At 38.8% G+C, this 26,573-nt stretch overlaps 1 long non-coding RNA gene across 1 annotated transcript in view; it reads right to left on the bottom strand.

Moving 5' to 3' along the window:
* The window catches only part of LOC311436853, a 291,205-nt gene that overhangs the window by 98,833 nt on the left and 165,799 nt on the right, over positions 1-26,573 (bottom strand). The window contains exon 4 of the long non-coding RNA XR_014693127.1: positions 1,919-2,054. This is a non-coding gene — a long non-coding RNA (uncharacterized lncRNA). The remainder of the gene's footprint in view (positions 1-1,918; positions 2,055-26,573) is intronic.

Raw genomic sequence — 26,573 nt, 5'->3', positions numbered from 1 at the left:
ATGACAAATCCATTTAACAGAGATCACTCTCTCCCGGAGGAGCATGATGTGCAAAGCTGAAGAACAGGGCAACCTGTTCTCCCTGCTTCATGACTTGTAGGCTTAGTTTTCTGTGCGTTTCCAGAGATACACTGTAGGAAGAACCTCTGCACAGATCTGGATGCACTCAGTTTTTAATGGAGGCACCCACACATTCACCCCAAAGCAGTGTCATAGCTAAATACTCAGCAGCTTCTTCTCCCTCTCATCGTTATCAGATTATACTCAACTCTTCAGCAGAGCTTATAACCTGAAGGCCAGACTGTGTGTCCCTAGCAGTCACTGTTAGCCCAGCTATGCAAAATACCTTCTGGATCATGTCTACCAGTTGTGTTCCCCTGGAGTTGTAAATAGGACTGAAAAATTTGCACCCCTGCGGGCTCCTTGCCCACAGCAGTCACTCCATGTGCTTTCTCATTAAGGGCTATTGCTCTCAAGTGTACTTGTTCTCTCACACTTAAGCAAGAATATGTGTATAAATATACACACAAAGGATGCCTGCCTGAAAACATAACTCTGATTCACCATGTAGGTACAGAGAATAGCAGGTTTTTAACCAGAATATATCAGATAACATTTTTCCTTCACAAATTCATGGCTCAAAAATCAAATTCAAATTCTGTTTCACAAAGATCCTATCAGCTACATATGAAAGCAAGAATTTTACTGCACCTAATGCATAATAGTACGCATATTACCAAAGCTGAACACTGATAAAATACAGGTGTACAACACATCATCCTTCAGAACCCTATGAAACACAGGAAGGAAATTGCCCTTCACAGAAGCAAGATACTTGGTAGAGGATGGGAGTTGTCTTCCCTTCTGCTAAGATGCCATTACCATTCAAAATCCTTGTTTACAACTTGACACAGAGTGCTGTCCAGATTTTGGTAAATCCTCACGTGTGGTGAAAATTATCTGGATCTACTTACTTGTGCTCCTGATTTTAGTGAAGCAACTGATGGCAGACCCTGGCCCCATGTCCCCTGTTATTTATACTTATGATTTTTACACTGCCGATGGGCAGTTATTTCAATTATTCTGGGACATATTTTCTCTCATTTGTATTTTGCACACAGGGTTTTACATTGAAACTCTAGGCACTGTGTCTTTCTTATTTTAAAACAAGCAATTCTCTTGAAGATCTTACAGTGTTTGCATATGACAGAAGAGATTTACAGACAAATTAAATTTTAGTACATTCTCACTAGAACTGTAGCTGTTAAGAAATTCAGAAACAGTGGGAATATAAATCCACAAATTTCAAGCAATATGTGGAATGTTGCCAGATTGAGAAATAATCCAATAATGTCATATTTTGGAGGTAAGAGATCTTCAGTCTAGCAGCAACTTAAAGCTCATATCTCACATTACTAAGTTCATATTTCATGGAATTCATACATACTTAGATTTCTTTTTCTTTTTTGCTACAAAGGTGATGAATTGCAAAAGGAGATGTCACATCAAAACATAAACACAAGAAGGGAAAATTTGTTGCAAAGTTTTACTGTTTCTATAGAATTGCAAGCATCAGCTGCAGTGCAAAATTATAGCTCATTATGAACTGTGCTTGATACAAGACACCTGCTTACTCTGCTTCAGATGCAAAATACCAGGATATTCACTCTTTCATTAAACTGAATACAGTCTGGTCGCCTTATGAACCTATTTATGAGCTCATGATTTAGTTGGTATTCAAAATACATCCACTAAATTAAGTAAAAAATACATAGGCAGTTGTACACAGTGGAAACCATGCAAGATTCATTAGACACGCACTAGAGCAAGATATGACACAAAGCCATGTAGCTGGACAACCTTAGAAATGACGTAGTTGTCCAGTTTATGCAGAAATATAATGCCAAAAGAAACTTACCTAGATCCTTCCCTCTTTTAATGAGATTTTTACTCTTCTCAGGCAGTATAACTCATCCAGGAATGTGTCTTGATGTAGAACATCCTCTGATGCTGGCCAGTTTTATGCCATTTCTCCTCTCCCCCTCTGCATTCAGCTGTAAAGATGTTCCAAAAGGAAAATAAAGATGAAAGGAAACCTCACTGGATCCTGATATCTGACTAAAAGTCTCAACAAGAACACCTCAGACAAGTGGTTTGCTGGAATAGGTGGCTGAGACATTTTGAATTTATAGCTACATGTATAGACTGAGCTCTGGGTAACAAAAACATACATGTAATTACTCTCTGGCTGACAGAAGAGGATCTTGGGGATTCAAGGTGAGAAAGAGAAGAAAAGGACTGACTCTTAAGCTAGCTTTGGCAACTAATATTAAAATATTGATTATTAATATTTGTTGTTGTCATGGGAAAGTGCACTATAAGCTCACTGCTAGAACTTATACTCAAACTGTAGGAATATGAACATATATTTAAAGCTAGAGCAAGTTGTAGCAGTACAATACCTCTTTTTACCAACCAGTATAATTTACTGCAAGTGCAGATGTACTAAGCACTTTAATTATCCTTATTACTTTTTGCTCTAAAATCAAATGCAGAAATGCAGAACAACACAGCTTCTCCACAACCCTTCACACCTCTGTGTGATGCTTCCCTAAAGGACCTGCATTCTTTCATCAAAGAAGTCTAGTGTCAGCTGTAAGCTGGTGCTGCTGCACCAAAAGCAGAGCAGTGGTGCTGATTTACACCAGCTAAGTACATACATTCAAACAGCATCAATTAAATGTCACAACTTGTGTGACCAGGGAAGGGGAACATTTGTGCTGAGGAGGCAAGATTATGCTAATGCTGCCCTAGGCAAAGCAGTAAGGAACTTGGTTTTGAAAGCCTGAAACTTTGAAAAATGAAGCAAACTTCAGTGCCACTAGTTCTGCTGACATTTTTAATAAAAGTGAGTCTGTCTGTGAGGTTGTGAGAAATATTCGAGTATACAGGCAGAAGCATGACTTGCCACTCATTAGTTTGAAGATGTTTTCTTGGATGAAGTCTACGCATATGATATCCCACAACACAATGCCCACAATGAACCCAGACATATTTCTCTATCAAAAAGAAGATCCAAAAATGCTGCAGTGTATGAAAGAGAATAGAGATTTAATATTGCTGGAAAGACTGTCTGAATGAACTTCTTATTATAGAAGGAGATTGAATCTTGCCAGTATAAAGAAATACAGATAACAACAACTTGATCAGCCTAGCCTATTATGGGATTCTCACAGAGTAGAAGGGAGTAACAGTGTTATCTGCCTTCTTAAGGACTTTGGTAGGAGGAACACGTAGCTTTTCCAGAGCCTTCCCAGTTGAAGCTGCAACAACAGTGGCTTTCCCTGCTGCCCCTGCATCCACTTCCTAACTTTTTCTGTTTTGCATCCAACGTACAGTGTTACAACACATCTAAGATGTATGCTTCTGCATCAGAAACCCTACATTAAAATGAATTTGGCTTATGGCTTTAAAACATGTTCTCTAAAAATGCCCTTTATTACTCATTTGCAATTCAAGTCTATAGGTTAATAGAGCCATGCTCTTCAAGGCTAAGAATAAAAGAAGAGCATGCTGCATTTTTTCCTGCCAGCCACATACCCGAGGAATGTACCTCTTCTACTTTGGACAGCAGGAATGCAGTTCTTAACTAAGTGTCTGGCTGTTGAATTGTCACAGTGGTAAGGAGTCTTGCCCACTTCCCTTTCAAAGTAGTTAGTGGTATGATCCAAATTACTATCTAGTAATCCTGTACCTAGTATTAAATTGTCTTCACCTACACTCCTTTTTAGATGAATTCTTGCACGGTTTTGTATTCACAGATGTGCACACACACACAAATACACAGTGAGGCACAGAAGATCTGATTACACTAGTACATTACATGGGGGAAAGACTTAAAAAGTAGAAGGGCATGTTTTCTGAATTCATGCCTGTGGCTACACCAGGCATTCTCCTTGCTTGGGACCTGGGGTCTAAAGCTCCACAGGACTTACTGTCACCCCACGGCTGAAGTAGCAGCCAGTTCTGCCACTGAACTGATGTCTCATAAGCAACAGGAGTTATTGCTGCCTGTGGGCTGTAGTAGAGGTCACAGTCTCGACCTGCCAGTGTAGTGCTTTCTGTGCTGAAGGGAACTCCTCTTCATTTCCCCCATCATACCTTCAGGGCTCAGGATGGTTAGTCAGAGGGTGCATTGGGTTGACAACCTGGCCTTTTAGGTGAGACTGTTCAGTTGAATGCTCTTTCACATAGCAGGCTTTACTTTCTCACATCAGATATGTATCTCTGTTATGCTTACTGCTTTGAAAGAATGACCTCGTAAAGAAAATAGAACGGTATCTGTTCTTGTTCTGTCACAGAAGAGCGAAATCAAGATTAATCTAAAACACTAAGGCACAATTTCTATTACACCTCCAGCTCACAATGAGCTCAATGGCACTACTAAAAAGATCTAATTTTTACTGCCTCTATTATGTTCTTGAAGTATTTTAATGGAACAAAATAAGGAGGAGGAAAACCACATCTCTTCCAATTTCATCAGATTTACAGATTCTGTTGAAACATCCATCATTTCACTGGGCAATTTTCTTCTGTAAGTGAAATGACAACTATCCTTTTTCGATCACTGATAAAAATAAATTATTAAAAATGTATGCAAACCAACTGTCCATCAAGACAACTGGAATTTTGTCTGACATGAATACAGGATGAGTCTTATCATTTGAAAAAAATCCTGCTTCACTGATCTTTAATCACATCTCTTATACTTATGCAATATATGCTGATATATGCCCACTACAGTGCCCAGCATGAACAGTGCCCAGTTACTGAACCCAAGCCATGCAATACATAGGAAAACTTTAATTTGGAAATATTATCTGGATATACATAGCTAATTAAGGAGAATTCACATTAAGGAGAAATCGCATTAATTCATTATGATGACATGTCCATAGATATTATCGTCCCATTTGGTTGTAATGGCATATTACCATTATAATGAGTATATTATTACTATAAAACACAGAATTTAGCAGCAGCTTGAATCTTCTGTTCTCTCTTTCTTTAAAGATATGAGGGCATTAGATGTACCTGATGATGACTTTGCCAGACTGAAAATTCATATTGGAATGTTAAAACTAACAATAGCATAAAAATGAATACAATAAATTAATTCTAAACCTTCAGGAAAGAAGAAGGTACACAGATGATGAGACTGTAGAGCTTTTAACACTTTATACTGAAAACAGAGAGCACAGAAAAGCATTAGTTCCATGGAGAATTGCCTTAATTGCTTTGACCCCAAAGGGTAAAACATTAGGAACACCTCAAGAGCTACATATTCTGTACAAACAATGGTGCCCTCAAGCAGAATGTCATCTTTTCAGTCTGTTGCTTTGATTTTGACCACTGCCTTCAGTATAATCAAGTATGGCAATGTTTAATCCTACAGTTCTACATCCAGATACTACAAATCATCATTAAAATCAGTAAAGGATTCACAATTGGTAACCAACTTATTCCTTATACAAGACAAAGGCAAGAACAACTTTATACACACTCTATGGAAAAAAAATACTATAACAATTTGATATGTTTAATTATACTCATTAAAAATAACCTAATGAACGTGTTTAATAAATCTAAAGCTTAGTTCTAATTTTCATTTTAAAATATGCAGTACTTAGTTGATATTACTTACAGAATGTGAAAATGTGACAGAAGCTTACAATACAGTAACAATGATGCACTGGACAATTATCTGTCCAGTAGGTTGGTTAATACATTTTGTACTTGTATGCATGCTATGAGTTAGAGTATATAAAGTGTATATTTAATAGATGTATTCCATTTCCTATGCCAAATCAGTTCCATTTATCTTTTTCTACTAAATTTCATACATGTTCTAAAGACAGGCTCATTTGTGTCTCTCAGAGGTCTCTCAGAGGTCATCTTCAAAGCTTCATTTCAGCTATTTTTTAGATTTTGTACATGCTCTTCTGTTTTATAAAGCTTTTGCTACTTTCTGTTTTTCTTTTTCCTATCATTTCTGTCCACAAATAGTTACGAAGACTTGCTGTATAGATTCTTCTCAGGATCAGACCTCTCAGACTTGAGCATTTCTGTATGCAACAATACTTCTGATGGTATTTTTTTAATAGATAATGACAAAACCCTGAGTATCTCAAGTCATCAAGAGAAATAACTGGCATGCATCTTCATAAGGCAGACACGGACCTGTGGCTCTTCAAATTTCTTAGGCTTTTAATTATGTCTTTACAAATTAATAATAACGAAAATGGTTGTGAGCTCACCATAGAAATTACAAGTTTAAAAATGCACTCATGTTTTTGCAGAGCATTATTTGTATGGATAAACTGGGCAGATTTGCAACCGATCTGTGAAGAAAGAGCCCAGTTTCCCAGAAGGGGGGCTTTTTCTGTGTGGGTGAATGTGTGGGCCTGTGATATTATGGGACTGCTCTGCATGGGTGGGATGTATCAGTCTTGAATCCATACACTTCTCTGCTCTTTTTCTCATCTGTGCAACAGATGAGGAGGAGAGAGAAAGAAATTATCATCATAAATAAAATCTTCTTATTCATCTTTGGATAAAGCGGGGTATTATTCTCCATGTCTAAACAGATAGCTTTTTGCTGATGGGTTCTCACTCCCTTTTGATAGGCAGACTATCTACCTGATGTGCATGTTATTTACAGGGAAGAGCACCCTATTTTTGGTTTTGAGAGTTGGTGACTCTCAACACTGACAATGTCAATAAACATTTCCTTCCACCTGAGGAAGCACTAAACATGTGGGATCAATTTCCAATTTACATCACATAGATCTCACATTTCTGTTTGGTATATGGCTTGGGCAGTTGCAATTACATAGTGTATCTGCCTGTTGCTGGCACCTAGGAGCAGAGCACTTCAATTCAGAAAGAATACTGACTTTTACAAAATCAGTTCATATACCCTATTCCATGCTGTTAAGATCAAACTGGCTCTAATGGTATACAAACCTTTTGTTTATGTAGCTGTATGAACAATATTTGGTATATTAGATCTCATCACAGTAATGTCTAGACTTAAGAAAGACTCTCTTTTTTATCTGAAAATCCTCATATGCTTTACTGTGGAGGTTATTCTTATATACAGACAAGAAAACAGTATCATGGGGAAGTGAATTACCTTTCTGAAGTCATTCATGCTGGGCCAGTAGCGGTTTAGGGAGAAAAGGTCCTACCTCCTGTACATATCAACATAAGCAAAATACAACTGAAATTTTTTAGACCAAATAAATTGTTCCAGAATTATGAAGAAGATCTAATATGAATCAATTGCATGTTCTCCTCCAGTTTTCAGTGGCTTGTTCTTCCCTCTATGTGAAAGGACAGGGCTGCTCTGATCAGCTGAGTTCTCAGCTGCATGCATTAGCTTTTTGGCAAGGATCTTATGCACTGTGGGAAAGCAAAGCTCACTACAGTTGGCAAGAGACCAAAGTCAGGACATGCTGTCCAGCCTTCTAGATTAAAAAAAATGGTATCAAAATGAAATGAGTCACCAGGATAATACAGACTGTACAAATTTAAGTAGCACTCACAGAATGGGAAAGCAGTACCCTGGGTATTCATCATAGTTGTGTCAAATCTAATGTGCAACAAAATTATGATGAATTCTGGATGACAGATGACAAATCTTTGTGAGTGAATGTGTCCCTGAAGGCAATAGCAATGAGCAGAGGGAATAGGCCACAGAAAAGAAAATACATAAATGTATACTCCTAAATTTGCAGAGTTAGACTTTGTCACCAGTAGGCCAGCATAAATATATCTAGTTACAGCTACACTTGTGCTATGGGTTATGTTGACTTGAGGATAAGCAGCCTGTTTCTAACTATAAGGGCAGGTGAGAAGGGCAGTGAAGGAAAGAAAGCAGAGGGAGACTTGGCTGTATCTCACTACACAAAAAAAATGACTAAAGTTCCCGCATGTATGTGTTTGGGGGGCCATTTTGACATAGTGGCACTTGAGGTGCTCTAAAGTACTTCAGTTGGATTCTGGATGCCACTTCAGAAGGCATAGGTCTCTTGTAGGTCCTATTTCTTAATCTGTTAGCTCTGTTTGATGTGGAATCTCAAAAAGCGTTCAATGCCTTATATGGAGCAGTGAATTGAGCCCTAAAAATGTCACATCTGGCTCTCTAAGAGGTCAGCAACAGAGCTACAACCAGAATGAACAAAAAGAAGAAAGAGAAGAATGGGTCTCGGATCTAGCATCATCTTTAGCATGACCTTCTGGCAGAGAAGCAATGATGATCACATTGTCTTCATGCAGACACAGAAGTTTGCACTACCGCTCTTTAAAATCCCCAAGTGCAAATAGCCACTGTAACTTGAGAGTTGCCTTAAAAATAAAAAAAAATAATAAATAAAGTAAAATAAAAAACATCACCACCACCAAAAAAAAAACACCACCAAAAACCTAACTCCACAAATGCATTTTTCTTTTATTAAAAAATAAAATAAAAAATCAGTTATTATGCAATATCTTTTTATCTTAAATGGAAGGAAAAGCTGAGGTAATCTCATTTCTACTCTGCGATAAACATTAACAATTGCTGACGTTTTAATGGTGAGTACTTTGGGTCTGAGAGACTTAGATGGATGGAGTAGATTTCCTGTATATATTTGAATATATTTGTTCTCACTGAATGAATATACACATGCTCTCATTCTCTATGAATATATTTTAACATCTCTCTACATTTACTACAGTACATGATATAACATTCAGTTTGACCTTTTAAGCTAATCGCTACTTGTCACAATAAAGATATTTTAGACATGGAAAATATCTAAACCTCAGCTGTCTTTCAGCTTCACTGTAGTGCCCTGATGCTGTCAAATATGTTTTAGAAATGCATAACACATTGTTCCAAAAGGAAGGCTCTGTTACCCCGAATGGAATCATCTGTGGCCAACATTTTCCATTTATGTATTCTAAACTGATCATTGAATCTTATAGCTGTATTCAGCTTATCCTGAATTTTGGCAAGAAAAAAAGTAAAACCATATGTAAAAAGAACACTTGAAACTGGACTGATTTACTGAAAATTAAAAGCTTCATGCAGTTTTTAACAACAGGGAAAGAGGAGGACACATTAACCACATATTCTTGGGCCAGTACAGCCCTTTTCAATCCATGTGTCACCTTTTGTCATGCATAAAACTCTAGATGCTTCTCTAATTGGGATTTCCTTTTTGTGCACTACCAGCCAGCCTTCCTCTCCTGTAACAGAGAAACTTGGACAGTGGTAATGCAGGTGTAGGAATTACCTTCTCCTAAGCTCTGTTTCAGGATAGATTGGACAATTTATATTCATCACAGATTCTGCTACCATCTCTCTGCAAACTCAGGCACATTATCCCAGTGCTAGTCACAGTTCAGAGTATTCCTCTTCCACCTGTGTATTGGGTTTACTGCTGCAAGGTTTTTGTAGCAGGGATGGCCTCTGTGAGCAGAATGTAGTAGCTACCCCATGTCAGAGCAAAGCCAGCTCTAGCCAGCTCCAAAAGGGACCTGCTGCTGTCCAGAGCTGAGGCAGTGAGCAATGCTGGTTGTACCTCTGGGAAAGCAGACTGAAGAAAGGGCAAGTACTGCTCCACAAGAGCAGCTGTGAGAGAGGAGTGAGAAAATGTACAAACATCCCTGCACCCCTAAAGGTCAGTGCAGTGGGAGGGCAGGAGGTGCTCCAGGCAGGCAGCAACAGTTCCCCTGCAGCCTGTGGAGAGGCCCCTGGTGAAGCAGGCTGTCCCCCTGCAGCCCATGGGTCCCACATGGAGCAGATCTCCACGCTGCAGCCCCCCCATGGGTGGAGGAGCCCCCGGTGGAGCAGGTGGATGTGGCCTGGAGGAGACTGCGGCCCATGGAGAGCCCCCACAGGAGCAGGCCCCGGGCCAGAGCTGCAGCCCATGGAGAGGAGCCCACGCAGGAGCAGGGGTCTAGGGGGAGCTGCCGCCCAGCCATGGGGGACCCATGCTGGAGCAGTTTGCTCCTGGGGGATGGACCCCGTGGGATGGAGCCGTGTGGGAGCAGTGCTTGAAGAGCTGCTGCCTGTGGAAAGCCCCCACAGGATCAGCTGGGAAAGGACGGCATCCCCTGGGAGGGTCCCCATGTGGAGCAGGGGCAGAGAGGGACTGTGACGGAGCGGTGGAGATGAAGCGTCGTGGACTGACCGCAGCCCCAGTTCCCCATTCCTTTGCACTGCTCAGGGGGAAGAGGTAGACGAGGATGAATGGAGTGAGGGGGAAGGTGTTTTTAATTTGCTTTCAGTTTCTCACTGCTCTAGTCTGCTAGTGATATGCATTAAATTATATTAATCTCTCTACTCTAAATCTGTTTTGCCCACGACAATAATTGTTGTGATCTCCGTCTCCTTATTTCAGCCCTTGAGCCATTTCCACTGTATTTTCTTCCTCTTTTTATTTGAGGAGGGGGAGAGAGAGAGCAGTGTGGTGGAGTCCAGGTGCCCATCAGGGTAAAACCACCATGAGATGAAATATTTACTCCAGAAAAAGATAACTAATACTGCATGGCCACAGGTGATAGGGCCCTTCCTCGGACCTCCAGTCCATCTGCCTTAATCTAACTATGGGAAGTGGGAATTAGAAGGCAGAACAGAGTTCCAGGTCCTCTGCTGGGAGGTGCCCCAAATCTTCACCTGCCTTTGCAGTCCAGGGAAAATGAATATTGTGCGAGGTTTGCAGAAGTCTATCAGCTATCAGAACTGGATTTTTAATAAAGAAAGTTTGAAATTCCTCACCTTCATTCACTTCATCGACTTCATCGGTAGAGCTTAATCCTAAATAAAAATCATGGACACCAATGTCCCCATACCACATGTCCTGTAAGATTTTCACCTTCAAGTTATTGAAAAGGAAGACTTGCATTTAATAATTCAATATAGCTCCTCTCTGACACTAGTGTTTGGTTATCTCAACTAAGAAAAGTTGTAGGATATAGAAAGTATTCTCTTCCTCAAATTTCAAATGATATACTACTAGAAAATATGAAAAAAAAAAAAGACTATGGATGCAGAGTTAGCCAGGCTGAATGACTGAAAAAATATCCTGTTATTTTTTTTTTTTTCATAACATTTCAGTTGTGTTGTTCATGTGCAGCAAAAAGAAAAAATAAAATAAAAAACTCAACTCAGATTACTGTGTTTAATTACCTCTACTTTGCTCACTTTCTCCAAAATTGTTTTAATCTGAGATTTTATTTATTTATTTATTTATTTATTTTCCCTCTGGAAAATACTTCAATTATTTTTTAGACCTGGTTAATTTTAGCTGTATGTATCAGGGAAGAATGGGCAACATCTAATACTTATGAGTTGTATTTTGCAAACACATATGCATAAACCTAGTTTTAAGCATATAAATATTACCATTAAAATTATAGGATGAGCCACATGTATAATGTACATTTCCAGAAAATGAAACTTTGCAGCCCATGTCCTTTGCAACATGTTGGGGCCAGGAAACAGTTATTAATATCTAAAATAAAACTCTCATGAATAAATGTATGAGTTTTCTGTTCCCTGTAGCATATTTTTAGCAGCTCTCTTTTTTATTGTCATACATTTCTGAGACTGCTATTTTGGTATCTTTAAGAACACTCTCCCACACTACATTGCTTGTTACATATGTAATTAGGAGCACATCTGTCTGATATTTGTAATGGACTTTGAGTACTGAATTTCTTCACTGATGAACATTGCCATTGAATGATATCTTATTGTCACATTTTCAGACAATATGAATTCCATAAAATCAACCAAAGACTGGATAAGCAGCATGGCACCTTTAATACATTGGAGGGCTAAGGATACACGTTGTACCATAATGTGGAAAAGAGGAAAGTTACGCCACTTCTACATTTTTCTTGCTTATTATTACACAGAAACTGAAGGTTAGGGAGGGTATCCTTCATAAAGTGGAAAAAATTCTGTGTCACCACAGAGTTTTAATAGGCAACTCATGTCTATTAATAGGGGCACATCTGTTCCAAAGGCTTGCATTATGCAGGTGTCTGTTCCTCTTGTGTTTTTTTGATTATACAGTAGATAATTAGTTAGCCATGATGATTTGCAACCTCCTTTTGGACCACTTATCACATTATCAAAGGCTTTAGTTTCTAATTATGAAATATGAAATAAAAAAAAAATAACTTTGCATGTGCATCGCCCACATACATATCTGTTAAAAGGATTCTGAGAGATTGAATGTTCTTTTACTTATAAAATATAACTTCAAGGTAACACCATCGGTGAAGGAAGAACTATGTTTTGCTTTACAACCCTTTGATGGGAAAACAGACTTTCATATTCCTCTTCCTAATCACTATAGTGAACTTAAATAATATTTGTTTACTTAATTCAATTTTAAAGTACAACCTTTCCAAACTCTGTTCAATGAATGTGACTGCCCTAGATCTTAAAGACCCCAATTTAACCACCTACTGTATTCTGACAATGCATGGATACATTTTTCTATCACAAACTTTTCTCTCTTGGTCTAAACTAAAATTATAGTCTGTCTCTTTGATATCTCTTGTGGTGGTGCAGCTGCTCATTTTGCCTTAGTATAACTAAAACAGAAATACTGTTGTGACTCAAGATTTCCCTTTACACCCTCCATCAGAGTGAACAAAAGTGTGATGCCTGTTACTGTCACATTTGTCTGGATGCCATTTTAGGTTTGGACTTCTTCCTAAATCTGAAAATCCAAAGTTTGCATATTCTTTCTGAACAATATTGCAAAGATTTTGTCTCCTTTATACATTCATGCAGATAAAATTTATTTCCTGGGAACTTTACTTTTTGCATCTTGCCTACTTCAGAGTTTCTTTCTTCAGCTTGAAAAATGCAGTCCTTCCTGACTAATGTCTCTATTTTGTGTTACCTTAACCTAGATCATCCTACTGCCTCCCATTCTTTATAATCTACTAATCTCCCTTCCCTGATTCTAACACCTATGAACTCAGGCTAATCTCAATTGCCCACTTATTTACAGTGGCATCCTTGTCCATTCTTGGTGGTACCTCTACAATTTGAGAACCCCTCTCTGAAGTAATTTACTCACTAAAATCTCTAAATAATATCCTTAAATTTGACAACATTCATGATTAATAAGAAGCATTACTCAGTATCCAAGCAGTTAGGTTATTCACCTTGGTAGGGGACAATCTGTTAGTCTGGTTTCTGCTGAGACTAATTACATTTTATGCCTCTTTTTTTTGTTTAAAGGAAAATACATAAACTGTTGAAGCAGAATCCATTATCATCATTTCATCCTTCAGCTATACTGAAAAGTGTGATAGGTGAAAATACTGGGATTTGCTCAGGGACTGTTGCTGTGGGTTAGATCTGCTCTAAGCACATTTAGCATATACAGCAAGGCTTGTCAGGAGTCTTTGGTTTTGAGGACTGTTTCGTCTCACATCTGGCACACAGCAAAGGGGTACTAACTGCTCAAGATGTTTCTACATATGCGGGGAAGCCAATGTGGAAACTTCGAAGGTTCTGGCAGTGCAGAGTGACATCCACATACATTTTATATTTGATTTAGAAATGTAAATTCCACCTCAGCTAGGTTTACAATTTTTTTGATATTTTATTTTCCAAAGAGGTATAAACACTTTTGAAAAAAACAGATAATATGGCCTCTTTTCACAACTGGGGGGCAAGACAGGGTCCTCGGTTCTTACCTTCTAAAAACTATGCAAGATGGCCTACAGCTGTTAAAGAGAAATGGTTTCATTCTCGCTGCTTGCATGTACACTGATTCTTCATTCTCAACCACATGAGACATTATCCTCTCTTTTGCACAGCCTTTCATTGCATAATTTCATCATCTCTTCCATAAAGTCGTGGTACCCTTTTCAGTTACATGAGTGCTTAAATGAGCACCCAGTTTTTCCTGTAGTTACATCTTAAACTTGGGAGGCCACCATGAATATAATTCTCATGAATACATGTACTACAGCAGGACTTTATTTAGAATACTTATGAATCCAGGCATTTCCCATGATGGTTTTTATTCAGGCCACATGGTCACAAATGGCAATGTCAATTAATCTTTTAGGGATAATCAGATTCAAAGTTAAAATTAATTTCCTCCCTAATATCCTTCATGGATTCAAGTAGATAAATCTTATTTCTACAATGCATTTCAAAGTGCAAGCAAAATGGTGGAAAAAACAGAGGAGCTGTAAAAGTAACTAGGAACATTATCCTGTCTGAAAGGCATACTGGAAAAGATTGAACCATTTGATTAATAGCTATAACTCAGAATATGATGGGCATAGTGTCTGGAATAATTAAGCAACAACAGGCAGCAAAATGACAAGAATAAATGGATAAAACAGAGAGGTTGACTGGCAGGCAAAGCTATATTTCATAAAACTACTTCCTCCCTGCCCCCAATTCCTTACTATTCTTCTCTGCAAAGTCCCAGGTTTCTTTATCAAACCTTCTGCAATAATTTATTATTGTTATACTGACAGAGTAAATTCCACCACATGCCAGTCATGTCTATAAGTTCAATTAAAATGACAAGAATGACATGGATGGGTAACTTTTGTGCAAAAGGGAAAAGAGAGGCAGCTCTTAAATGAAATTAAATTCTGATACCACTGTTTTGGCAAGGTGTTTCTGCAAGCACAGAAGAAAGATTGTGTTCCCGAGTTTCCATCCCTGGAGACAGTTAACCAATAAAAGCTATAGCTGGGTTTGATTAACTCTGCATGTTTTTCTTGACCTCATTAACAGAGTCAGCTGATGGATTTCCAGATCAATTTGCATGCAAATGTAGAATAAAAAGGGTTGTGCTATAACACCAAGCTTTCACCTTTCTAGAGTCTTCCTTACCTCATTTCAACTTTCTGTAGGCAAATTAGAGTAATGAATAGGAAGGATGAGTAAAGCACCCCATTTTAACCATCTATTTGTCAACATCTCAGAACTTGATAATTTCCCATGCTAGTCTCACTGCAGGTTTTCAGGCCAGACTCATGTAAGACTTTTCACAAATAGTCTTCCCTTCTTGGCCTTCTATGGGCTTCTCTTCTCTTAAGGAACTTGATGCAAAGGCAAAATTAAACTACTGACACTAGTGAAATGAGTAAGAAAGTGATTAGGATCATATTTTTGAATTATTTAAAATGAAAAGGTACTACTGATATCAATGCATATGTGCTTCTTCATTCTGTATTGCCTTGGTGTCAGTAAAAATACAAAGTCAACCCTCCTTGTTTTGCTAATTCACCATCCAGATTTAACCAAATCCCACACTGAAGAAGAAACCAATGTTTATCCAAATAATACTTAAAAAGTAAGAAATAAAGAACCCATCATATTAGGTTTTACAATGACAATAGAAAATTGTCCCTTTCCTGGAATATGTTATTTTTAGTGTTACATTCTAGAAGCATATAGAAAAAAAAAAAAAAAAAAAAAGAAAAAAAAAGGAAGGTAAACAGAAGCCAATAAAAGCATTCAGGTTTAAATTTTTGATGGAATATATGCAGAAGTGCATATTGTGATTCACGTGATTTTGTAAACGTAGGACACTAGAACTCTTTTATAACTGTTTCACTGCTGAGACCTCATATTAACACAGAGATAACAGAGACAGACAGGTTAAATAGATTGAGACAGGTAAAGCTGTGGGGAAAAAATAAGTCCCTAGTGCCATATTGATCGGTTCCTAGAAAGTAGGAGGTTACGGACTCTCTCACATCAGCAAAGCTTTTACTTTTGCGACAAACATCCACTGACTTACAGTGAAAGGTAATACAGTCACTGCATAATGTTGGTGTTCAAACAGACATGAAAACAGGTGAGCACAACATGATGCCATGCACTTAGCCTTTTAAACAACACTAATTGTCATGGACATTATTTGTTTATGTACACAGCTCTAAAATCTCAAGATAGTTTAGGAGAAAAGAGACTATAGAAAGCCTGTCTTATATTAGCATATTGATTAGCAGATTGTATATATTATAGGTTAGAATATGCTAGTATATGTACTATATACGTACTATATTGATCAGTCATGATATAGGACCAAACATGATGTTCACAAATGCAAGAGACACACTAAAGAGAACAGAAGGAAGGGATGCTACCCAAAGGGATCTGAACAAGCTAGATAAGTGGGATCAGGTGAATCTAACGTGGTTCAACAAGTCCAAGTGTGAGGTGCTGCACCGGGGTCAGGACAACTCCAGACAGGAGCACAGACTGGGAGAGCATTGAGAGCAGCCCTGCAGAGAAGGACTTGGGGGTTCTCGTGGACAAAAAGCTCGACACAAACCAGCAGTGCTCAGCAACTGCATCCTGGGTGGCACCAACAGAGGAGTGGCCAGCAGGTGGAGGGGCCCTCTCTGTTCTGCTCTTGTGAGGTTCCCCTTGAAGTGCTGCATCCATGCAGTAATTGGGGTTGGCTGCCTCAAAGCTGGTGCAGCCACAGCACCTGACCAGGTCTTGTGAGAGGCAGACAGGGAGTGAGTGTTGCCAGGGCCACGGCAACTGCGCCCAGGCCCTCTGCCTAGAAAAAGCCTCCGGGAGCAGGAAGGGGCCAGCAGGGCACGTGCAGCGGTGTGCAGGTGGTGTGGCAGGACTTGGGGCTCTGCACCAACTCTTTGCAACCTGCGAGAATGCACACCTACCATGGTATTCTCTAGGCAGAGTGCTCACCCCAAAAACTGTGATGACCCAGGTGGGGGCCTGCCCAGAAACGTGGCTGTTCAGCCTCTGGCTGCAGGGAGCGCCTGAGCCTGCCTCTTGGATGGGGTTGTGGAGTCTCCTTCTCTGGAGACATTCAAAACGCACCTGGATACATTCCTGTGTGATGTGATTTAGGTGTTCCTGCTCCGGCGGGGGGATTGGACTAGATGATCTTCCAAGGTCCTTTCCAATCCCTAATACTCTGTGATTCTGTGATCCATCCACGTCTGGGGCCCCCAGCACAAGAAAGATAGACCTGTTAGAGTAGGTCTGGAGGAGGGCCACAAAGATAATCAGAGGGCTGGAACACCTCTCCTATGAAGAAAGGTTGAGAGTTTCGAGCCTGAAGTGAAGGCCCTGGGGAGACCTCATTGCAGCCTTTCAGTACTAAAAGAGGGCTTATAAAAAAGATGGAGAGCAACTTTTTACTCTGGCAGATAATGACAGGACAAGGGTGAATGTTTCTAAACTAAAAGAGGGTAGATTTAAATTAGATGTTAAAAGGGAATTTTTCACTCGTGGCGAAATTTTCACTGTGTGGTGAGGCAGGTTGCTCAGAGAAGCTGTGGATGCCCCATCCCTGGACACGTTCAAGACCATGTTGGGAACTAGATGATCTTTAATGTCCCTTCCAACCCAAGCTATTCTATGATTCTATGAACAACAGCCACTTCACCAGTGAAATGAAAGGAAAATAATCACTTCTCTAAAACAGAATTACTTTTTCTTTTAACTAATCTGTTGTTTCAATTAACAACATACATTTTATAATAGTATACAATTTTGATCTAAATATTGATGTAAATACATTTATCTGGAAGTTTGACTGAGATAGAGTTAGAGTTAGGAAAACTTTGGTACTGGTAAAAAGACCAAAATAAATAAATAAATAAATAACAGTGTACATCAGAAGTTCAGCATGGAAAGAAATCTACCAGATAATCCAAAGAGAAGTAGCAGTTTTTGAAATGTACTTCTAATAGGTATAATTTAATAGGTATATATTTACAAATAGATTTTCTGCATAAGCAGAAAGGGGTGAAAAATGAAGTGGTAACTTTTGCAGATATTACAAAATTGTTTTGACTAGGCAGAACAAAGATTTCAGGAAGGTACCACTGGAAGATCTATCAAAAGTAGGGAGCTGGGCAGCACATGGGCAAATGAAATTCACTGCTGAGAAAGTGAAGTCACAGAGAAAATGCGGTCAATCCAATGACATTAATATGATATGAATGTAAGTATATTAATAACAATAGACAAGGTTGTGTTCCCAAACCTTGAATACCATGTTCAGTAACATCCTCTCTTTAAACAGATGTAATATGCATGACTGAGTCAAGGATATCGTCAGATATCGGTTTTATACACAGAAAGACTGACAATACCTTCTGAACCATTTAATAATGAAATGATTGTTAAAACAACGTTCTCTTGAAAATATAGCAAGAAGAAAACACATTAAAAACGTCTCAGCCACTTGTCTTTGAATCCCTCCCAATAAACAAAGTTGAATAGTTAGTAGAATTAACAAAAGTATTAAGCATATTTCTGAAACATCAATAACAATTTTGGGGGTTTCATTTTGACTTCATATTGCATTTTAATTAGTCCTACTTAAATACACGACTGTTGTTGCAGCATGGAGTGGAATGGCTATGTATTGACTCATATGATCTGGTAGCAACAAAAGCAAATGTTTGGATTCAAATTTCTCTGTGGAAAGAGAGCTTGCAGAATGACTTTTATCAGATGTATGAAGGCCTGAAAATTCATCTGGTAACTTACGATGAATACAAATACTCAAACAAGACACCATCAAATGATGGTACTGGAAAAAGCTTAATGGACTAAGATCATTAGCCTGGCATCTTTGAGGCAACATCACAAGGGAAAGAGGAGATTTGTCATCCCCAGAGCTCAGTCTTGTCAGCATTGATCTGGATTTATGAGCCAGTAAGATAATCCTTCATGATTATCTGTCCTGTTGTTCACCATTACTACAGCTTCAAGGAAGCTGTTTTGTTGTATGCTCTTCATGTCATGCTTAGCTGAAGTATAACTGACTTGAAGACCACCTATACTTACAGTTCATTCATATACAAATTAATGGATGGTGGTAGAGTTGTACATCCATTAAGCAGAGCATTACCTTTCATGACATTCATTTACCTATCAAAGATCTTTTATTTATCATAGTTTTTCTGAAAGCTTGTTTATTAAGAGACCATGCTGGAAAGGTATTGCTGCTATCAATGAATTTTATGCTTTGTGCATAAAATTTGAAAAATGAAAACTCATATAATTTTCCTCTTAGTATGCAATAGTCATAAATGAATTACTTTGCTCATCTCTTTTCATGAAATTAACATAGTTAAAAAAATCGGTTTGTTTTCCTTATATTAAAAATAAATAATTGTAAAGGTAGTTTACTTGATGTAGGAATAAACAAAGACTTGCACAGAATTCATGGTGTACATGTCTTTTGCACCAATTTATACATGACTAAATATGATTTGGTGGGAAGTTTTTCTAATCAGAACACGTTCCCCGGTTAAGATATGTGCTTAGTTCTTCATAAGAGAAAGTCATTGAATGGTCCAAAAATGCTTTAATTAGCTAATTAATTACAGTGATCTTGAAGCTCAAAATAACTTTGACCATGATAAAATATATGATATTGAACCATGATAAAAGTATTCATAGATCCAGAGAGAAAGAGTGAGCACAGTTTTGTAATTTGGCTGTCAGGAAAAACAACTGATGATTCCATTTTCCAGCTTTGGTCAAGGTGCTTCTTTCATCTTCAGATACATAGCTAGAGCCAGCTTTCAAATTCGGGTAGAGATAAAATGTTTTGAATTGGAGACCATCACCTTCTCTGTTAGTCTTCTAAGCAATATATTACTCTGGGGCTCATAGTCATCATCTTCTCAGGGGTATCGCTCACTCAGAAAACTATTCCTGATCAGGTTTCACAGAAAAGATTCAATAAACAGTCTCAGCTTTGAGAATCCTGCTAGGCTAAGGCACCAGGCCCAGCACTTAGCAATTTGGTGTTTTGCTACCTTGGGGACAAGTAACACTGTAATCTTATGATTTTAGAAATATAAGTTAGCATCTAGGCTGGAGTCCCTACACCACATCCTTTAAGACAGCTAAGCACAGCAAAATCAGTGAGGTTCTCCCATTACAGAACTTTATTTGCACTTAGAATTTTGTCAAATTTCAACACACTGGCCTGAAATCACCTATATTATCTGTCCACTGCAGGGTGTTTTCTTAGCTTTTATTATATCAGCAGCTCCCAGCAATGAGGACAAGTATTTTGTCCATGATTTAAAAAGTCCTTATGCCTTCTTGCACTGAGGAATCCTAGCAAGGAAACAATTTGGTGGAATGGCTTTAAAGCTTGGTTGTAGCATTGCCTAATTGTGGACATCTTGCCTTTGTAATTTTGAGAGTCTTTTATTCTCTCTTTTTGTGTTTAACTTTTTTGCCAAAAGAATATTATGGCTTCTACGTAGTACAAAGAATGATGATCCTTACATAGTCATAATGATCTGAGTCCTACTGGCCAGGAAATGACAGGAGATGTGATGTATTTTTCTTTTAATGTGTAAAATTACTTTTAATGTGTAAAATTATTTTTCTTTCTCTGTGTAAATAATAATAAATAATAATAATAATAATAATAATAACAATAATAATAATAGAGAGGAATCTCAATAAATTTGTCATTTGAGAAATATCAGCTAGTGTTTCCACTCGTGTTTGACTGTCATTGACTGTCATGGCATGCACTTTATTCTGCATTACACAAAGATATGTTGGACTGAAGGGTTACACTGTAAAGCATTTAATACTAAATATTTGAATATGAAGATGTTATACATTGCTTGTACTCTCTATTGTTAATTATTTTTAGTTGAATCACTTATATTGAAAAATCAAGGGGCCTGGACACGTTAGAAAAGTTGGTCCATACGAACCTAGGGAGGTTCAACTAGTCTAAGTGCAAGGTGCTGCACCTGGGTCGGGGCAATCCCAGACATGAGGACAGGCTGGGAGAAGAACTCATTGAGAGCAGCCCTGCAGAGAAGGACCTGGGGGTTCTGGTGGACAAAAAGCTGGTGGACAGAGTTTGGCTGTTATCTCAAGGACAAAAGACAAAGAGTCCCAGTGATTTAACTTTCACACTGTTGTGCAAACAGCAAGCATCCTGTGGTATTTTCTTGAGCAACTGTTACTTCTCTCGCTGAGGTCAAGAGGAGTTCTACCATTTATTGCAGCATTAGCTCGTTGCTGCTGTCTTTTGAAAATGTTGTGTGAAATAAACATTCAAATGATTGCAGTATTTTTTAAAGTCCATATTAAAAACTCCTAAATCCTGAAGGGTATCTGCTCATCCTGTTTATTTCTTCCTTTTAGCTTCTAGAGTTGTGACATGTTTACATGCATGCAATGGCTGTTTTCCTAGGTAGCTCCTCATAAACATTGCAAAATATTAATAAAGGTGCTAAGAAAGCTAAAGGCACACAACACCAACAGTCTTCACATATTTAATTCACTGCTTTGTTCATTCTTTCCCCATTGCAAATGTACTAAATGACAATATAATTATAACCTAAAGCTATTGGTAATTATATGCAAAGTGCTATAATAGCGATGAAACCCAAATGCCAAGAGAGAGAGAAAGAAAGAGACTGAGGGAAGCCAGAGTCAAAATAACCATTACTCATTGTACTCCTGGGTACCCCCTAAAATTATTTGATTTTGATGGGTTACCCAACCTGCAAATTACCTGAAAAAAATTCAGGTCAGGTGTAGAGAAAACAAATTAATTACTAGGAAATTACTTGCTGGTGTTGAGCCAAGTATTAGCTCATCAGCATTCAGCACTGTTGGAATGGGCTGAAAAGAAGGAGAACTGTACTGACTTATATAAGGAGCTGGCAGCTGAGAACAGCACATGGAAAAATTGTATTAGAAACGTTTGTTCTAATGCTAGCATCTTTCTTCCAGACAATCCTGAGCTCAGTCAATGTTCAATGCCAGCGTGTTGCTACCAGCAGGTCACAGATCTCCTCACTTTCCTTCTGTTCTGGAAGCGGGACAGACATGGGCTATTCTACCTGGGGGAAGTTGCTCTCCAGCTGCTCCACAGGGCCTGGGTCAAACTATCCAGAAAGGAACCATCCCTACACCTCCTGGTCCCTCTTGGGCTGCAGAGGGTCCCACATGCCAGAATTGTTCCTTGATTCCTTCTGCATTTGGAATAATTCCACCAGAAAACCAACCAGGACCGACAGAGTCTCAGAGCTGAGATTTATAGTAACATAGATGTCCCCCATCTTAGCTGAACTGAATATTTTCTAGGTAGAAATGAGAGCCTGGCTCATACAATTTGTCAAGGGAATGTTTGACTTGCACTTATTCTATGTTTGCTGGAATCAGAAAGACACAGCATATAGCTACTGCTTCATTAGTAGATGAGTAATACGCAGCAGTGTGCTCTAGAGATGGAACATAATTGATAAAAAAAATTGCGAATTACGTGACAGGTTGAATTGGCAGCTTGTGATCATCTAATGAAATCCCTGCTTATAATATGTACAGTATGCTACTAATGAATTAGTTAAACTTACAAAAATACAGTCAGAAAAGCTACAGCTCCTGCTACTGCCTTCGCTCTTGCAGACCTGCTGCCAGGCTGGAATTATTCCTGCTAAAATACATTTAAAAGAGGGGAAAAAATAGCATCCACAACAACAGGACAGAGCAAAAAGCAGCATGTGAACCAAAGATTTCCTTCTGAACTGTCTTTGCTGTCTCTGAAGTACACCCAGTTATATGACTCAGGGAATTAATATCACTCTAAAAACTAACTGTTTCTAATGTACAACACTTGTTTTGTGTTCACACAGCATTTAGCATGATACAGCTCTTAATAGCGATGCTCCAAATTCAAACTAAGGTTCAGATAGTTCAGAGGATGATGCTCAGATCCATGCAGATGCTCCCCTATGTCTCAGTGCCCTTTCCTTTCCCTTGCTGCATTCTTCCCTGGGTGTGCAGGAGCACTCCCTTGGAGCAAGCCTGCTCTGCCCTGTGCTGAGGGCTGACAAAATCCTTCCAGTCTGACCGTTCACAGTAGCAAAATGCTCAAAACCACTCACTGGCTGTGCCCTACATCTCATGCATCGCTGGACACGGTCTTTGTGGGCAGCTTTAAACTGTCAGTGGATGGGAACTGGAGTTGTGCAGCAGCAGAAAGCAAGCAAGAAAAACTGATTGCTGCTTAGGTTGTACAAAGTCCCTACCATGCGAGGAACTTGAACAGGTGTGGGGAGGGTTTTTTTTGTTTGTTTAATTCATGAACAATTTTGAACTAAAAACACTTTCTGCATTTTAATGGCTGAATATCGATTTGTTTGCCTTTGTGCTCATTTGATAGGGTATGTGGGGTAGAGGAAAAGCACTGAAATATGTGACCACAAGCACAAAGCAGCTGTAAAAAATTACAGAATCTGAAAGGTTGTGACAGATATCTGCTCTGCACTCATTATGTCCTGGATAAATTATTTTGTATGATTCGTAAATGCTTAAAGCCGAAAATACAATTACAATCACTAGCTATGAGTTCTTACTTCATTTCAGGTGTAGATTTTTATCCAGTGTTTTTAGCTGAATGAGAAAATAGTTTGATAAGCAATAAATTATCCAAAAATGCAAATAAAGAGCAAAATTATTTTAAGTAAATTATCTGGTCTCCTACCGAAAAATTAATACACACAAATAAAAGGATTGCTCTTGAATATGTAGTAGAAAAAGCATGACTCTTTTGGAACAATATATGATATTGTACTTTTTCAAGTTTTCTGGGATGAAGGGTATTCATTTCTCTAGTTTGTCAGATAACTGACTGCTTACACATTAAGATGACAGAACAAGGAACTGAGCCGCTTCTTCATCTCTCCTCACAGAGCCGTCACAACACGGGAGCACTGCCCTGAGGGTTACACAGGTAACTCAGGCGTGAGACCTCCTGTGGCTCTCCATCCCCCACCGAGTTTGCCCACAAAAACTGTCACAATTAGTTCTAATTGCGGCAATGATGCTTCTGATACCTATCCACCGCACACCCAACACGAGGCCCCGATCTTCTGCACAGGCTGCTGAGCTGCTATCAGCTGCTTGTGCATTTAGTCACTGTCAGCCCAGGCTGCCTTTAAGCTGAATTTTCCTCGTGCCCGTAATGCAGGTGGATGAGTGCAGCTGAGCAGGCTGAGCTGCACACAGCAGGCATCATAGTGCCAGAGCATGTTTGACAGCCAACAACTTCCCCACTGGTGCAGAGCTCTTCTTGCTGCCGCTCTCTCTCCCCGCCCTCCTTCTGGCCACTTTCTGATGCCTGACATCACTCTGCAATGGCCTGAGGAGAAGTGGCAGGAAGTAATGTATTTTGAGAGATTACTCTTAGTTCCTACCACCACGAAGTCCCCACAGGGTTTAGCCTTCCCATCCCACTGCTGAGCTGCACTAAGCCCATCTCCTGACTCATGTGGTGCTTGCTGTCGCTCGCTCATATCAGACAGTACATGGCAAAAGGCCTAACTCAGCAAACTGCTGTTCATCACCTGACTTACTTACACTGTCAGAAAAAATTTCAGAAGAAATTTGAAACTACAGAAAGGTCTTGCTCTTCTATTCTCTATGTAACAATTTGGAAATATGGGAATATACTAACCCTCAAAGTCATAATAGTTTTTAGCTCAGGCTAGCCAGGCTTTATTATTATTACTATTACTATTACTATTTTCTAGATCTAATTGAAAAGCAACAATGAAAACAAACAAGAATGACTACAGCCTTGTAACTGAGAATATAGTTTGTCATGGGATGCTCTCAATTCATTTCTCTATAGATACCCATCCTTCTTTTGAGAGCTGATAGCTGGTCATGCTTGGCATGTATGGCATGCTCGCTACCTGGGGTGGTGAGAAGGCATGATGGGCCTGCTCCCCAGGAAACTTCTGCCAGCCTTGAAAGATGCTGGTGAAATAGCTGTTGCTATTTCGAAGAAATACATGTTATTGCCACCCATGTGGGTCAGGCATTCTACTTCATGACATCGCTCTGTATCTGCAGACAAGTCAAATCAGATCTTGAAGCGATGAAGAAACCCTAAAGAAATCAGCAGTGGGAGTCAAAAATGAGAGAAAAGATTCGGGAGTTAGACTGTCACAATGAGAGAGCAACAAGAGATATCAGAAGACTGAATTTGGACAGAAAAGAGAGCAAGTATATTCACTGCAAGATGAAAAGAAGTTAACCACTGTAGTACCACTATTTGGCACCAAGTGGAAATTTGATTGGATTTTCAGATTTGGCAACTCCACTGGTTTTCATGTGGGCAAAGGAAGCCAGATCTCAAATGAGAAGTCATCAGATTTCTAAAGCTCAATTAGGCAAATTGAGGCACATTTCCTCTCTCTTTCTCACTATTTTTTTTTTTTTCCTGCCACACAGTGTGATTCTCTTGTGCAAAGATTTTTTTCAATGTTGTCTGAATAAGATTTTTTCTCAGCTTAAAGTAATAAAGCAAACTATCAATGAATTAAAAAAAAAAAAAAAGAAGAAGAAGAAAAAGAAAAAAAAAAAGAATAAGGAGAAAAAGATAAAGGAAATATCCATGAGATAACAAAACACAAATTAAACTTCTGTCTGCATTGATCCAACTGGAATACAAAGTCACTGCCAGTTTCTGCAGACATACAATTATAAATCAAAGTTGATTGCCTTTGTTCTTATACTGTTTTACCGAATACCATAGTAAATGTAATTCCAGATAATCAAACTATAGTCGTAGGCTCTATTTTGAAAACTACTGTAAGATGTTGGTGTAAAACTACTTTATTTTTCAGAAAAGAAAAGAAAAAGAAGGTTAACCTGTGGTCAATCTAAAATGGTCCAACACGAAATAAAACATTGTGCAAAAATTTTCAGGTCACTTAACTTCTTTGTCTTTGACTCTACACTCCTTTAAATGAAAATGAAAGCATTTTAACTCTCAGGAGTTAAACAGAGCTCAGTCCATGGCCCTGAGTGGCAACTGCCAGGGTCACTCTTGGTGCAGAAGACCTTTCAGATTATTTTATGAACTGGGACCACAATTAAATTCCCATCCTCTGCAAAACACATGAGTTTGCCTGAACACAACTCACCTGGGTATTTGTGGATTTACAGTTCACCTTTTTGGGGTCACAATATACGTGCTAACTCAATGAGACTTTAGCTATGCAGTCCCTTTAGTCCGCCATAATCCGTCCAGCCTCAAACCCTGCCCTTTCCCACTCGATTAAAATCACTTTAGACCTCTCCTTTCTACACAATATCCCTTTCTTTCTAATGTGCATGTGTTTGTGTTGGGAGAGACAAGCACGAACAGTATGTTTAAACAGCAGCACAATTTTCTACAAAGTTACAGTGTGGGTTTAACTACAGCCTGAAATAAAACTTGCAGTGAATCCCTAAATTTATGTAAATGAAAAGATCAAAAAACAAACAACAACAACAACAACAAAAACACAAAAAAGGTGTTCTAGGCATAAAGCCCCCCTCCTCCTCCCCAACACTTCAGCCAGCTTTGGGGGGTCCTTGCAGGATTTTCTTCATTTAGAACAGACAGCCTCACATACCCCAAAATATTTTTCTTTCACTTTGAGCTAATGAAGGCATTCCCTGTGGGGCTCCCTGTCCCAAACTGTAA

Source organism: Aythya ferina, assembly GCF_964211825.1.
Source record: "Aythya ferina genome assembly, chromosome: 4".
NCBI classification, from domain to species: domain Eukaryota; kingdom Metazoa; phylum Chordata; class Aves; order Anseriformes; family Anatidae; genus Aythya; species Aythya ferina.
This window is presented reverse-complemented; position numbering and strand designations above follow the sequence as displayed.